Consider the following 14,408-nt stretch of genomic DNA (forward strand, 5'->3'; position numbering starts at 1 on the left):
GCTGATTTGAATCTTCTTGCAGGGCCCTTGCGATTCTCGGTGGTAAGAAGACGTTGTAATCCTCATCGATCGTCGCCAGAACACGTACCCCAAATTTCGTTTTGACGAGCCGTAAGTCCGTGATGTTGTACGCCGCTCCAATTTCAAGTTCCGACATCTTCTTGGTTGGCGGATTCTCCAGACGGCCGACGTGGTTAACTTTTGTTAGATCCATCGCGTTTCAATCGGTTTCTTGTTTTTCACTAGTAAGAGCAGTTCACGACGCGAAGAGACGATGAGACCAGCGTCATCATCGGAATAGGCCCACGTTTTATATACCCCATCGAGTGGGAAATAAGCCTGGAGGTAAACTATTAGCGTAAAAGTTTACGGATCATCATCAACATTCCCAGCCTATCTAATTGCGATGTCGCCGCCTGGTCGATTAGCACAAAAGAATGTATTCGAAGTATGGTGAAAATATTATTTTCGCTCTGAGGGCGAACACTGCTGCAGTCGTTGAACGTTTTCCGGCGCACAATCATACGTCGGGACGTATCTTATTCCTCGCTGATCTGACGACGCTCGATCCAATTGGCTTCGCGTTCATCGTCATCTGGTTCGATGTCCGAAAAGATCGCGATCACCTTGTTTCCCCTATTTTTGAAAATGCAGGATTAATTTATGTCCTGATCATATACCCTGTGCTGTCTGCGCGGTTGCGCACGAGCTCTCCGGACACATTCAACGAGTCGCCGAAGATATTGGAGCGAAAACTCCGAAGTCGTGTCGCTGAATCCTATAATTATTTCTTCGCCGGTAAACTGGTTATTACGTACCATGATGATTTTAGCGCTTTCGTCTCACAAGAATTATAGAAGGGTGATTTCACAGGGAAAAGTTGACGCGAGGGATTTTATTAAAAGTGAGAATCGTAACCGGACAAATTGTGGAAAACTGTTGGAATTGTGTGCGTCTCTCTGAAATTCATATTACACCGATTATGAGCAGGAGCACGATATTTACCCGTGAAGTTACAGTGGTCGTGGCACTTTTTCTCCTCAGGGGTAAACGGCTTTTCGCAAATGTGGCAATTCTTTGCGCGCATATGACAATCGTGTTGCACTTGGGTAAGGTGAGAATTTGGGAGAGTAATAGTCAAAGCAAACTATTAGCGCGAGTGAAAGTTTACGGATTGTCGTCATCATTCCCCGACCTATCTAATTGTAGTGAACATTCCCTGTCTATCTAATTGCGATGTCGCCAGCCGGTCGATTAACGCAAAAGAATGTATTCGAAGTACGTGGAAAATATTATTTTTCGCCTGGGGCAAACTATTATCGCGAAAGTTTACGGGTAACGGCGAAAAATCAAAATGGCTATTCGTCCGACCAAGAAATAAATCACATTATCAAACTGTCTGACGATAAAAATCAAAATGGCCGCCCATCCGACTGAGCAAAAATCAAAATGGCCACCGTCAGACGGTAAAATCGGTCGATTATACTGGTGACATCATAGCGAAAATCATATTATCAAACTGTCGGACGATGAAAATCAAAATGGCCGCTGTCTGAATGGCTGCTCGGCAGACGGCAAAATCGGTCGATTATGCTGATGACGTCATAGCGAAAATCATATTATCAAACTGTCGGATGATGAAAAATCAAAATGGCTGCTCATCCGGCTAAGCAAAAATCAAAATGGCTGCTCATCCGGCTAAGCAAAAATCAAAATGGCTGCTCATCCGGCTACGCAAAAATCAAAATGGCTGCTCATCCGGCTAAGCAAAAATCAAAATGGCTACTCATCCGGCTAGGCAAAAATCAAAATGGCCGCTGTGTGAATGGCCACTCGTCTGACTAGGCAAAAATCAAAATGGCCGCCATCAAAAAATCATGGCTGCCATCAAAATGGCCGCCATCAAAAAATCAAAATGGCCGCCATCAAAAAAATCAAAATGGCCGCTTTCAAAATGTCTATCGAAATGAGGGGGGGGGGGGCACGCCGCCATGTTTGGATCGAGAACTCTCATAACCTATTTACTACAAAATAAATGTAAAACACAATAACATTGATATACAATAATATAATCACAGTCATATAAGAGTAGTAAAACTGATGAAGATAAACGAATGAATCAGTTAGATAAAAATTAAAATAAATAAATAACTAGATAGAGAGAGAGAGAGAGAAAGAAAGATAGAGAAGCAGTTACTCATTCGCCCTGGAACAAGCTCACTCGGGGAGCATATGAAAAATCAAGAACGAAAACACAAAAATTATCAGATACGAAAATAAATGAATTGATTAATTAATACGAAATAAAAATCGAAGGGTCGATGATGAGCTTGAAGTTCATCGATTCCTTTTCTCTTGTGGCCAGCAGTCTTGACAAACTCTCGTCATATTTGGCCGATGTCGACTAACACATAACCCTAGAGTCCTCAACAGGTACTGTAAACAAGGATAAACAAGCAAATTTAAATTGAAATGATACACAAAACACTTCAAATAAAAAGAGCGAAAACCATGATTCGAGAACACTATCACGGACAATAAACAATAAATCAAAATGAAGAATTCTCAAAATTTGCAAACTTTTTCTTTGCACATATAAACACAAATCATTAAACGACTCAAAAACTCTTAAACAAGTTATGATAAAAAACATGTATAATAAGCGAGATAATGAAACTCGGTACTCACAGAAATCTTCTCTGGTTCATCACTCCAGCCCTCCACCAAGTCAACGACAACGCTGAGAGGATACATCATCATCGTAGGTATATTTCCGAATTTGACTGCACAACTATCAATTTTCCCGCTACTCTGCGTGGTGTGAAAAATTTTGAGAAATGGATACAAATTTTCACGCGATACGGGTTGAAATAGGTTGCTTAACACTCTAACGACTCAACCTCTCCACATCAGCATCAACCAATGATGTTTGTGGTAGAGGAAACTGACCAATTACTGCGAGGATCTTTTTTCTTCTCTGCCGCTCGAACAATAACTCCACCCACGAGGTGACCGAAACTGAAATGCAGTTATAAAATACGAAAAAGGCTGAAATCTACAGATCTCCAGGAACTCGTATAACCCATCAATTTTGCATGTGAACAGCCTTATCGGAATGTAAAAGCAGAATTCATAGAATATATTTCACAAATAAGTAATGATGTTACATCTCATCAACCTAATTAATGAAACTGACACATCGAATAACCGTTAGAATAATTCATGAAATTCAGGAACTTTTAGCGGATAATCTTGATTATACCCCCTCAATATTTTAAACCTTATAAAATTCATACCGTAATCATCATCATCATCACATGAACCATGGATACTTCCCATTGAATAATACTCAACATATATATATATATATTATCATTTTATCTGGAGCAATTGCGGGGTATTAGATTCGATGAGGTACTGTACCAAGCGCTATTAGTGTTAAACATTGTAGATAAAAATATATTCCACTCAATTTGATCCCCTGATTTTACCAAGATGTGAGTTCCCGGTAACATGAGAAGACTTCCGTTTTCTCTATAGACGGGAAAGCTCTTGGTAACATTCGTTCATTTTTCTTGTTCTGACGTCTACTGGTTCTCATTTTGTTACACGTACTACTAAATCTGAATAGCCCCTCAATGACTCTTTTTCTCATTGTTTTAAAATAAAAACAACGGGTGCATAGAATATGTACCCGTTATATATCATATTTGGTTGTGTTCATGTATAAAACTCATTTTCCCTCCAAATAGTTTGTAAGTTAGTTATAGATTATTTTCAGGTTTAGCTGTGAATTTTTTTAACTCTAGCGACGTTTATCCTGTTTACAGAACGCTGGTAAAATTTGTTTTGGTGTTGTGTCTTCATCTTTTTGTTTGGGGATTCTAGTGAGAAATTTTTAATGTCATTTTGATTTACTAACACGTTTTCGCTATTCATAATACCGTTCATTGTTTGCATTTTCATGTTTTGATTTTCATCTTGTGCTTGTCTAGTATCGTCTGATCTGTTACGCAAATATAATAATAAGTTTGCGCCAAAATCCCAGATTATTTGGGTACATGATATTTAATTATTGCTGTTGTTGTTTTTGTTGTTGTTGTTGTTATTATTATTATTATAGATGGTATGTTACACCTGTATGCATAAGGGAAGAGAATGTGGAGATATTTTGTATAATTGAATATTTTATTGTAATTCTTAGACGATTCACAGTTTCCGTGTAAAAAATGTGCATGCAGCGGGTTGCACGCCGGTGTGTCTACCGATCCAAGGATAGTGAGTGGGGTGAGGTTGCGAAATTGATCAATATGGCTGTTCATCTGACTAGGCAAATAATTCATTGTCAAACTGAGCTGAGTCGGATTTTTGTAGAATTTACGCGTTATATGTTTGTCGACATCGGCCAAATATGACGAGAGTTTGTCAAGACTGCTGGCCACGAGAGAAAAGGAATCGGTGAACTTCAAGCTCATCATCGACCCTTCGATTTTTATTTCGTATTAATTAATCAATTCATTTATTTTCGTATCTAATAATTTTTGTGTTTTCGTTCTTGATTTTTCATATGCTCCCTGAGTGAGCTTGTTCCAGGGCGAATGAGTAACTGCTTCTCTCTCTTTCTTTCTCTCTCTCTCCCTCTCTCTATCTAGTTATTTGTTTATTTTAATTTTTATCTAACTGATTCATTCGTTTACCTTCATCATTTTTACTACTCTTATATGACTATTATTATATTATTGTATATCAATGTTATTGTGTTTTACATTTGTTTTGTATTAATTGATTAATTCATTGATTTTTGTATTTATTAATTTTGTGTGTGTGTGTGTGTGTGTGTGTGTGCGTGCGTGCCTGCGTGCGTGCGTATGTCAAATCCCATGAAAGTATTCATTTTGTGGCAAACCACGAAAATGATCAATTGCTAGCGGAGGACGAGGGGCGGGGGGGCTGCGCCACGGATTTATGGGGGAGCGAGGGAGGAGCACCGGGGATTTAGGGGGAATCTAGGGGGGGGGGGGGGGGTTAGCGCCGCGGGTTTAGGGTGGCGGGAGTGGAGTAGCGCAGCGGGTTTAGGGGCGAGGGAGGGGGGTAGCACCGCGCGTGAAGGGGGGAGGGAGGGGGGCAGCGCTTCGGGTTTAGGTCGGCGGGAAAAGGGTAGCGCTGCGGTTTGAGGAGGAACCAGTGGGGCGGACCACGGGCCGAGGGGGGACAAGGTGGGAGCTAGGGGTAGCTGGGTGGGGGGGAGCGCCGCCATCTTTGAGTTAGAACTTTCGTATATACACTACTGGAATCCGATGAGAGTGAAAGGCGCAAGCATGGCAGGTGACAAATTTGTTTATAACCGATGTTTCTGTCAGTCAAATATTTAGTAAGTACTCCGTTATGCCACCCTAACTGAAGATCCGACGGTTAAGTATAGTTTTTTTTTTTTTTTATGTGCAAATTACAGTTATGGGCTACGTATCGAAGTTGTTAGGCCTCAGTATCTTTATATTTGAAAAACGATGAGTAAAGTTAGGCATTTTCATTTCAGGTGTGTGGAGACAAGGGTCTATAACGAAAAAAATTCTTACCTGGATACAATACACACAAGTATATTATTAGAAAGAATTGTTTTTCCATACCGAGATATGTAGCAACATAGAAACTTGGTGCTGTCGGAGCAGTGTTCACATCCATTTTCCAATAACTCGGTTTAGGAAAGCACATGTGCAGATTAGCCAAGCTGACTGTTCGACATATCTTGGCCATAGTTTGAATACATCCCAAGGGGGTTCCCTGCAAAATTGACGATCAAGTGACCCCAACAGTTGTTTTGTAGCCATCGTATTAGGGATGACAGTGAATGGTTTTGTATAGTCCACAAGAAAAAAAAAAGTGTGTGTGTCAGCTCCGACGCACGACTGGAGCTTACTCCTTACGAACGATAATTATGATATATATCTGTAGTATCCGTAACGGGTAGCGTGAGCTAGCGAGGATATGAGAGAGTGTGTGTGTGTGGTCAAGAGACGAGTCAGTTGTCGCCGAGCCGTGCTGGTGTCCGGCTCGAAGATTGTATGGATTAATAAAGGCGTTGGAAGAAATTATAATCGTGTGTTCCCTAAGTACCCTACAATATCGAATAGAAGAAGAGGGTAAATGAACGCATTTTTCTAAATGATAAGAGAAACACACATATATCTGTAATTATTCGGATTGTTTATATTACTTCAAAAATTTCCAAATTTTGAGTGCATATTCGTAATAAGTGACTGCAAAAACCCCCGAGTACCAACTTTCGCTCTCGTCAAACGAGTTTTTGCACGTTTGGTCCGCCATATTGAATCCGCCATCTTGAATTTTTAAATTTTGAGTGCAGATTCACAATCAGCGACCCCGAAAACCCTCGAGTACAAAATTCAAGTCGATAGTAAGTGAGGAAAAATATGTGCCGCTAAGGGTTAATATAAGTAATGAAAATAATATGTAAATATAAAATATATTAAATCAATTAATCAAAAATAATAAAAATACTAAATAAAAGATCTAGTTGTTCGTATTTGAAATGTATATTATTCATAAATGTAAACGATAAGCTTACCAATTAACCGCATCCATGTGTTTTTCGGATTCTACTTCATTATCATCTAAATGAATTTCTTCCATATTTTCAAATATTTTGACGTGATAACGTCACGTCCTCTAAATTCATACGCAGGTTCACAACACACATGTATAGATACGCACACATTCAACTCTCAGACCAGATGTAGTTAACTACACAGTGAGACTACGAAGCACCGCACAAAGAGGAGACCCCGAGTATGGGATACGCTGTGTAATGTATTCCATCTCATTCTTTTGCATGTTCAATATATATGTTGATCTCTTTCTATAACGCCTCAAGTTTTCGTGTTACACATGATTTTACTCCTCATATAATTTCCGTACCGAGGCCTATAACTCAAATCGTTTCTTAAGGAGTAAACTCCAAAAATGTAAATAAAATAAAAATAAATGAATACATCAAAATATACAACTTAAAAATAGTTTACATAGGAAGCAATTCACCCAGTGAATGCGACTTGATTTAACAGAAAAGAAATTACATTCACCTGGTACGCGACAATTTATTTTGTATGATAAAACTTGATGTGGACATGACGATGATAACAGATTTACAAAATAAAATGTAATAATCGGTGCTACATCACAGTGATATAGCGCAATACGGAGCTCCCAAGCTCGCATCGTAGATCAGTTTTATTGGCAAAGAAGGACGGACGTTGAAATCAGATGACGGTTAGAGACGTTGAGTCAACAACGGTCGGACGAGAAGAAAGGATTACCGGCTAGTAACAGACATATATGTATATGACCTGGGAACATAGAAGCGAAACTAGGCAGTTTTGATGATAGAGCAGAGATGTGCACAATAGGTAACTCAGGCACTAAGAATGATGTATTACAGACGTAAAGATATTACTGAGATATTTAATATCATGACGTAACTTAACTGCACGAGAATGTGCAACAAAGCGGACAATATCAATAATTTAGCTAAGCTTTTAAATTTCAAACGGCATTACCCTATTAATTCGGCGTCTAGCGTAGTGTCTAAGATATTCTGAGAGAAATACTGGTGATGAGGTAGATAGTGGTCAAGATTTATTGCTAGAGAATTTTTGACGCTGAGACGACACTAGATTATTATAATGATATAATTCTTTTATTTTGTTATCACGGTAACATATTTACATTATTTACAAACAAACTCGTTGAGATGACTGAATGTTGCTAATTAAGACAAAAGTTAATGAAGTAATTGAGAACGTGGCTTCCACGTGTTCGGTAACACGTTGAACTGAGTTGAGACGACAATGAGAGGTTCTAGCAAACTATTAAACAAAATAATACTTGCAGAAAACTCAGAATAATGTTGAGCTTCTATATTTAAGTGAAAACTATGAGATTTGCTTGAGATGGTACTACAAAATTGAGATTACTATTTGGGAATGCACGTAGTAATTTGATAATAAGAGAATGGCGCCCACGCTGTTCGAAAGCTTTTCCGGAAAAAGTATTGAGAACACTTTGTGTTGTTTGTTGGAGATGACTAGATTTCGCATGACTAGAATCTTCTACCAATTAGGAAATTCTGAACGATGAGACGACGAGAAATTTCACCAAAAAAAAGTTACACGAGTTGTGGCGTGATATTTGACCAATAAAAAAATTCGAGAGGTGCACGTAATTGAATTGGTAATTTCCCCATTGGTCAGCTTTTCGCGGGCAATCTGAAATTGAGACGTCGGATGGCGCGTCAGTTGCCTCTCTCGAGAGGTGCTGCCGCCATACGTGCGTGACGCGGTTTTCGAACACGTATACAACAAATGGCTTGTGATCTTAAGCAACGTCCCTAATCCGGACAATGTGGCGGATGTTCTTAAATTGGGACCAAAATATGGTACCCCTTGCAAACCTGAAAAGATTCGAATTGTTGACCTCGTATTCGATTTTGAGTCCAACATCTTTCTCAGTTCACAGGATCTCAGAAACCAGGCTAGGCTAGAATTTACTAATACATTGAAGAAGCTGAAAAACATCTCAACTCGTTCTATGAGTCACGATGGCGCCTTACAGTACAAAATCGAAGAAATTTCATCTTTCCGCAAAGATAACAATGAGTTAATGTTTTTAAGGTCGGACAAGGCTAATACCACTGTCGTCATTACCGATCAAATGCATTTGGAAAAAATGCTTCTCCAGCTTTCCAACATTGACACTAACAACATTGTCAGATTCGACCTCAATTGTATCTTGTAACTAAATGTCAAAAAATTAACGACAAACTGGGTTAGAGCCAAACATATTTCCTTACAACTTAAACGTTACATCGCCAAATCTGATTGTGTACCGCCACGAGCCTATAGGTTGCCCAAACTCCATAAACTTGATGTACCGTCAAGAATTATTGTCTCCTTCACGAACAGTCCTACGTTCATCCTGACTAGAACTCTTAGTAAATGAATTGAGAACAACATCGTCCCTTTCGCATCACGCGTTAAAGACAGCTTCACTCCAGTTGAAGGCATTAGTAAATTCATCCTCCAGCTCAATTACATTCTTATCTCTCTCGATGTGGTCTCCTTGTTCACCAACGTACCTCAAGCTCTCGCAATCAACGCTGTCTACGGTAGGTGGTCTCAACTAGCTAAAAATGTCTCTGTTCCAGTCACAAGGAAACGTTTTCAGGTGTCCCCCTCCGATTTCGATGAAACTCTGATATGTTATAGAGGGTCAAAATCGATGACACACGTATTTTTTCTTTTCGGCCCAAACTCATTTCAAAGGGGTGAAACACCCCTCGAAAGTTGACCACCTTCCAAAATGATTTTTCTGTTTTGCATACAAGGAGGGGATTTTGATAACTGATAATGATAGTGTTACAAAGGGTAAATTCACCCGTTTTGTCCCCTCTTTAATCATCTAGTAGTCATCATAGATAAAAGACGTTTATAAACCTCTTATGTCTTTCAAAAGAATAAGGTTGCTGCGTCAACGAACATTATTGTAAAAACAGTCTTGTTTCAGACTTTAAACGAGAACCACATATTTCGCAATTAGAGCTTTTTCATAACATTTTATTCACGCTTTTGATTTTGACTTGATAATTGAACTCGCGGATCCATATTTATTTCCGTAACGTCGAAGAACGTTACAATTGTAATAAATACCTTGTCAAAAGTGATGAAAAACACACTTCAAATATTCTCAAGAATTCTTTATTTTAGGGGTAAACTTGTACATACAAAATTCATTTTGTACATTAGAAACAAGATGTTCATCAGAGCTCAATGAATCCAACAGTACTGTGAAGAGCATGCAAGAATACAGAATACTTGTTTTCGATTTTTTCACAAAAACTGAACTCTTATCGACTTTTTTCCCAATATTGCGGATTATGTCTAGTATTTAGCCATGAATTATTGAATAACATTGTTTGAGTCTCGCATTCATTCTGGCATCGCTCTCTTATCATTTTACTGTTTTATCATTTTTTTTCAAGAAACGTAAATATTTTTCATTTCAAGCAAACTATCAACTACTCGAAAATCCGATGTGTGTCATATGTAAACAAGTCATATCTCTACTTGAATTAATTCTATGGCACACATATTTTTTTTGAACGATTACGCGTATCTTTCGTATATTTTCAAAATGAAAAATCGTGACGCCGTTCAGTGCTTGTTGATACGTTAATAACAGAACTTCGAGCAGTTATTTAATTTCTTCTCACGTTTACAATAAAAGTCAATCCAATAAACGTTATTAAACTTCTGTGGGCAGCATTTGAAGTAATGAATATACCCGAGTCCCCGTTAACAAATGATGAACGTGAAATAGTATCGAACTTCGAAAACATTTTATTACAAAGCATGACAGAATATAATAGTGTGGAAATGATTGAGGAAAATTCTCTTGACTTTGAAGAGCCCTACAAAAATCTTGAAACGTTCGCAGTGGAAGATGCAGATTTTCAGGTGCCTTCCGGAGGACCTGAAGATAGCTGTTCCGAAGATGACGAACCTTTAAGTTTCGATTATAAAAGAAGAGCTGTTGAATATTGGAGAAGTGCAAAGACGAAAAACAATCGCTCAATTGATACGGTTCGTCATAGATATAAAAAAGTCAAATCAGTACGACAATTGCGTCGTTGGGCACACCAAATCAACCAGGGAGGGACATACATGGAAAAATTGGCTCGCATATCAGAGTATACATTGCAGAATATGAAAAATGCCATTGACGCAGGCATGATTGTTCATGATACGGATCTGCGAAGATGGGCTTTACAGGCCCAAGGAGTTATCAGTCATATGGATTTTCGATTCAAAGCATCGCCAACGTGGTTACTTCACTTTAAGAAGATCCATCGCATTACTAGCAGAAAAATCAAAAAATTCGTCACGCGAAAATCAGTGGAAAATAGTGAATATTTACACAAGAGTGTGGAAGAATTTTTGAAAAGAGTTGAACCCAATATTTCCGAATATGGATTACAAAATATATATAATTCTGATCAGAGTGGTTTCCAAATAGAGATTAATTCTCAACGAACGTTAACGGAAGAAGGAACTAAACAAGTGTCGTGCATAGTACAATCAGTAACTTCAACAACGCACAATTATACTATACAGCCTACAATTTTAGCGGACGGAAAATTATTATCTCCTTTATTTATTGTTTTGAAAGAACCATCCGGAACGTGCGGACCTATAGTTGAACAACATTTATTCAGACCGCCAAATGTTTTCATCACAGCTTCTAAATCAGGAAAAATTACTTCAGGTATAATAATTCTTGTTTCGCGCTGCATATATTCCAACAGTATTAATCACAATGATTCATTACAGAGCATTTCAAGATGTGGTTAGAAGAAGTGTTTATCCCAAAAATGGGACCGAAGAGTCTACTTCTAATTTATTCTTGGAGTGGGCATTGTTCTAGAGTTGTGCAAGAGACAACACCCCCAGACAAAAAGTTGACGACTTCATTAATACCGAAAGGAACCACTGGAAAAATTCAACCTCTCGATGTTTTCGGCTTCCGTATATGGAAAAATTATATTCGTCATTTTTCAGACACCCTGGTTCTTCTTGATTATGATTTAAATTTACATTTAAGGAATGATATAATAAAATTACAGTCTTCGGTTCACAACCAACTGTCATCTCCGCGATATCATAATTTGTTTCGTTATGCGTGGCATAAAAGCGGGTTCATTGCAAAGAAACCTGATAAATTTAATAACCCCGTCGATTTTGCATTTGGACAGTCATCTCATCCGAATTGTGAAATCGAAGGTTGCACGAATGTCGCAGTAATCAAATGTTCTTGGTGTAAAAAATCACTTTGCCTACAGAATTTTTTTGATAAATATCATTATTGTACCGACTATCATCCATAAAGCGATTTATAGATAAACTTGGAACTTGTTATTGTTTAAAGGGTGTGGCCACGGTAGAGGAAGTAGAATCATGTGCATATTCAACAATTTTGTATTATATAAAAACGTAATTTATTTACAAAACTATTTACAGATGTATTTAGTGTATGAATCAGAGTAACAAAAAAAAAATTTCTTCATTCATTTTTTCAATGCAAAATGGCTAATAATCACTACTTGTTTTTTGTTTATCTTTTTCCCAGCCCTTACCCCTCAAATATCTGTGCCATAGAATTAATTCAAGTAGAGATATAACTTGTTTACATATGACACACATCGAATTTTCGAGTAGTTGATAGTCTGTGTGAAATGAAAAATATTTACGTTTCTTGAAAAAAAATGATAAAACAGTAAAATGATAAGAGAGTGATGCCAGAATGAATGCGAGCCTCAAACAATGTTATTCAATGATGCATGGCTAAATACTAGACATGATCCGCAATATTGGGAAAAAAGTCGATAAGAATTCAGTTGTTGGGAAAAAATCGAAAGCACGTATTCTGTCTTCTTGCGTGCTTTCCACAGTGCTGTTGGATTCATTGAGCTCTGATGAACATCCTGTTTCTAATGTAAAAAATGAACTTTGTATATACAAGTTAACCCCTAAAATAAAGAGTTCTTGACAATATTCGAAGTGTGTTTTTCATCACTTTTGACAAGGGATTTATTACTATCATTATGAGTTATCAAAATCCCCTCCTTGTATGCAAAACAGAAAAATCATTTTGGGAGGTGGTCAACTTTGGAGGGGTGTTTTACCCCTTCAAAATGAGTTTGGGCCGATAAAAAAAATACGTATGTCATCGATTTTGACCCTCTGTAACATACCAGAGTTTCATCGAAATCGGAGGGGGACACCTGAAAACGTTTCCTTGTCAGTGAACTAATCAATGCGTTACACATTTGTTTCAAGACTAAATGTCCCCAGTTCATTCCCGGGTTTCGGCACCAACGTAGTGGTCTTTCGAACCGGATAGTAAGCAAGCCTAGAGTCGTGTGTGGTTATTATGCTGAAAGAGGTCGACGATGGCGTGCACACGTGTCAGTTGAAATTGTGTTGAACATTGAGCCGCTGAGCAACTTGACGTGTGATTTCTAATGATTTGTACGAATGATAGAAAGACTAGGAGACGAGAGCTTGACAGCACAGACCAAGAAACAGGTGGGTAGGATGTCGAGAGGAGGAGAGGACGGCACTGAGCAGCAACTTGACAGAGCGGCAGGAGGCACGACCCACGGTTCACGTACAATACGAGGAGAAACTACCGCCGGTTCAGTCACACAGGAACCTATAGTACAAGAGCATCAAAGTCAGCGAAATGCGTCCTCGCATCGTAGTGAAGGGAGCGTTAGTTCCCGAAAGCGCAGGCTGGAACTACGTTCGGAAGAGGAGCGGGAAAAAATAAAAAAGGCTAGACTGCTGGAGCAAGAGAATATCGACCTCGAGCTTGTTAATCAGTGTTGGGCAAAATTGTAATAAAAAATTAACAATTACAAATCACTAAGGATAATTTTTAATGACATCGAATTCCATTAAAATTATTTTCAGTAATAATAATTGAATCGGAGTTCAGTGAAATTACTTTTGATAATTGTAATTGACTCAGAGTCCATCGAAATTATTTCCAGTAATTGTAATTGAATTGGATTTCATTAAAATTACATTGAGTAATTTGAATTTAATCAAAGTTTATCAAAATTACTTTCAGTGATTGGAATTTAATCAGAAATCATTTCAATTATCCTCAGTGATTGTAATTAAATCAGACATTATTAAAATTCTTTTGAGTAATTGTAAACCACAGGGTGTGGTCCAATTGAATTTTTTTCTCTAACGTTATTCCTGTGAAATAATAACAAATAGACAAATAAATTTACTCCGTTTTTGGAGTATTCAAATGGTGTGATCGGAACGAGTCTTTTACAGTCAATATGTGAATGGGCTATGGTTACCAAAGTTTTTTGGGTAGCTGATCAAGGATTTCACATTACTTTGAAAAATTAATTTGTTTAAATAATTTTCTTGACCAGTCAATGTGAATATGTAAGCTCCATGAAGTTCCCGATATTTTTGGAGAAATTATGTTGAGAATTCGACATTACGTTTCCGAAGGTAATTTGTTTAATTAAATTATGAAAAACAATTGAAATTTGAAAAAAAAACATAATTATTTCCATTAATTGTGATGGATAACAGAAAAATTACAATTGTTCCAAGTAATTGTAATTAGTAGCAAAAAAATTACAATTTTTTCAAGTAATTTTAATTGACAGCAAAAAAATTACAATTATTTCGAGTAATTGTAATTTATAATCATAAAATTACAATTGTTTATACTAACTGTAATTGGTAAATCAAAATTTATAATTATTTCCCGCAATTGTAATTAGTTACTAAATATTACAGTTATTC

Source organism: Neodiprion fabricii, chromosome 7 (genome assembly GCF_021155785.1).
Source record: "Neodiprion fabricii isolate iyNeoFabr1 chromosome 7, iyNeoFabr1.1, whole genome shotgun sequence".
NCBI lineage: Eukaryota > Metazoa > Arthropoda > Insecta > Hymenoptera > Diprionidae > Neodiprion > Neodiprion fabricii.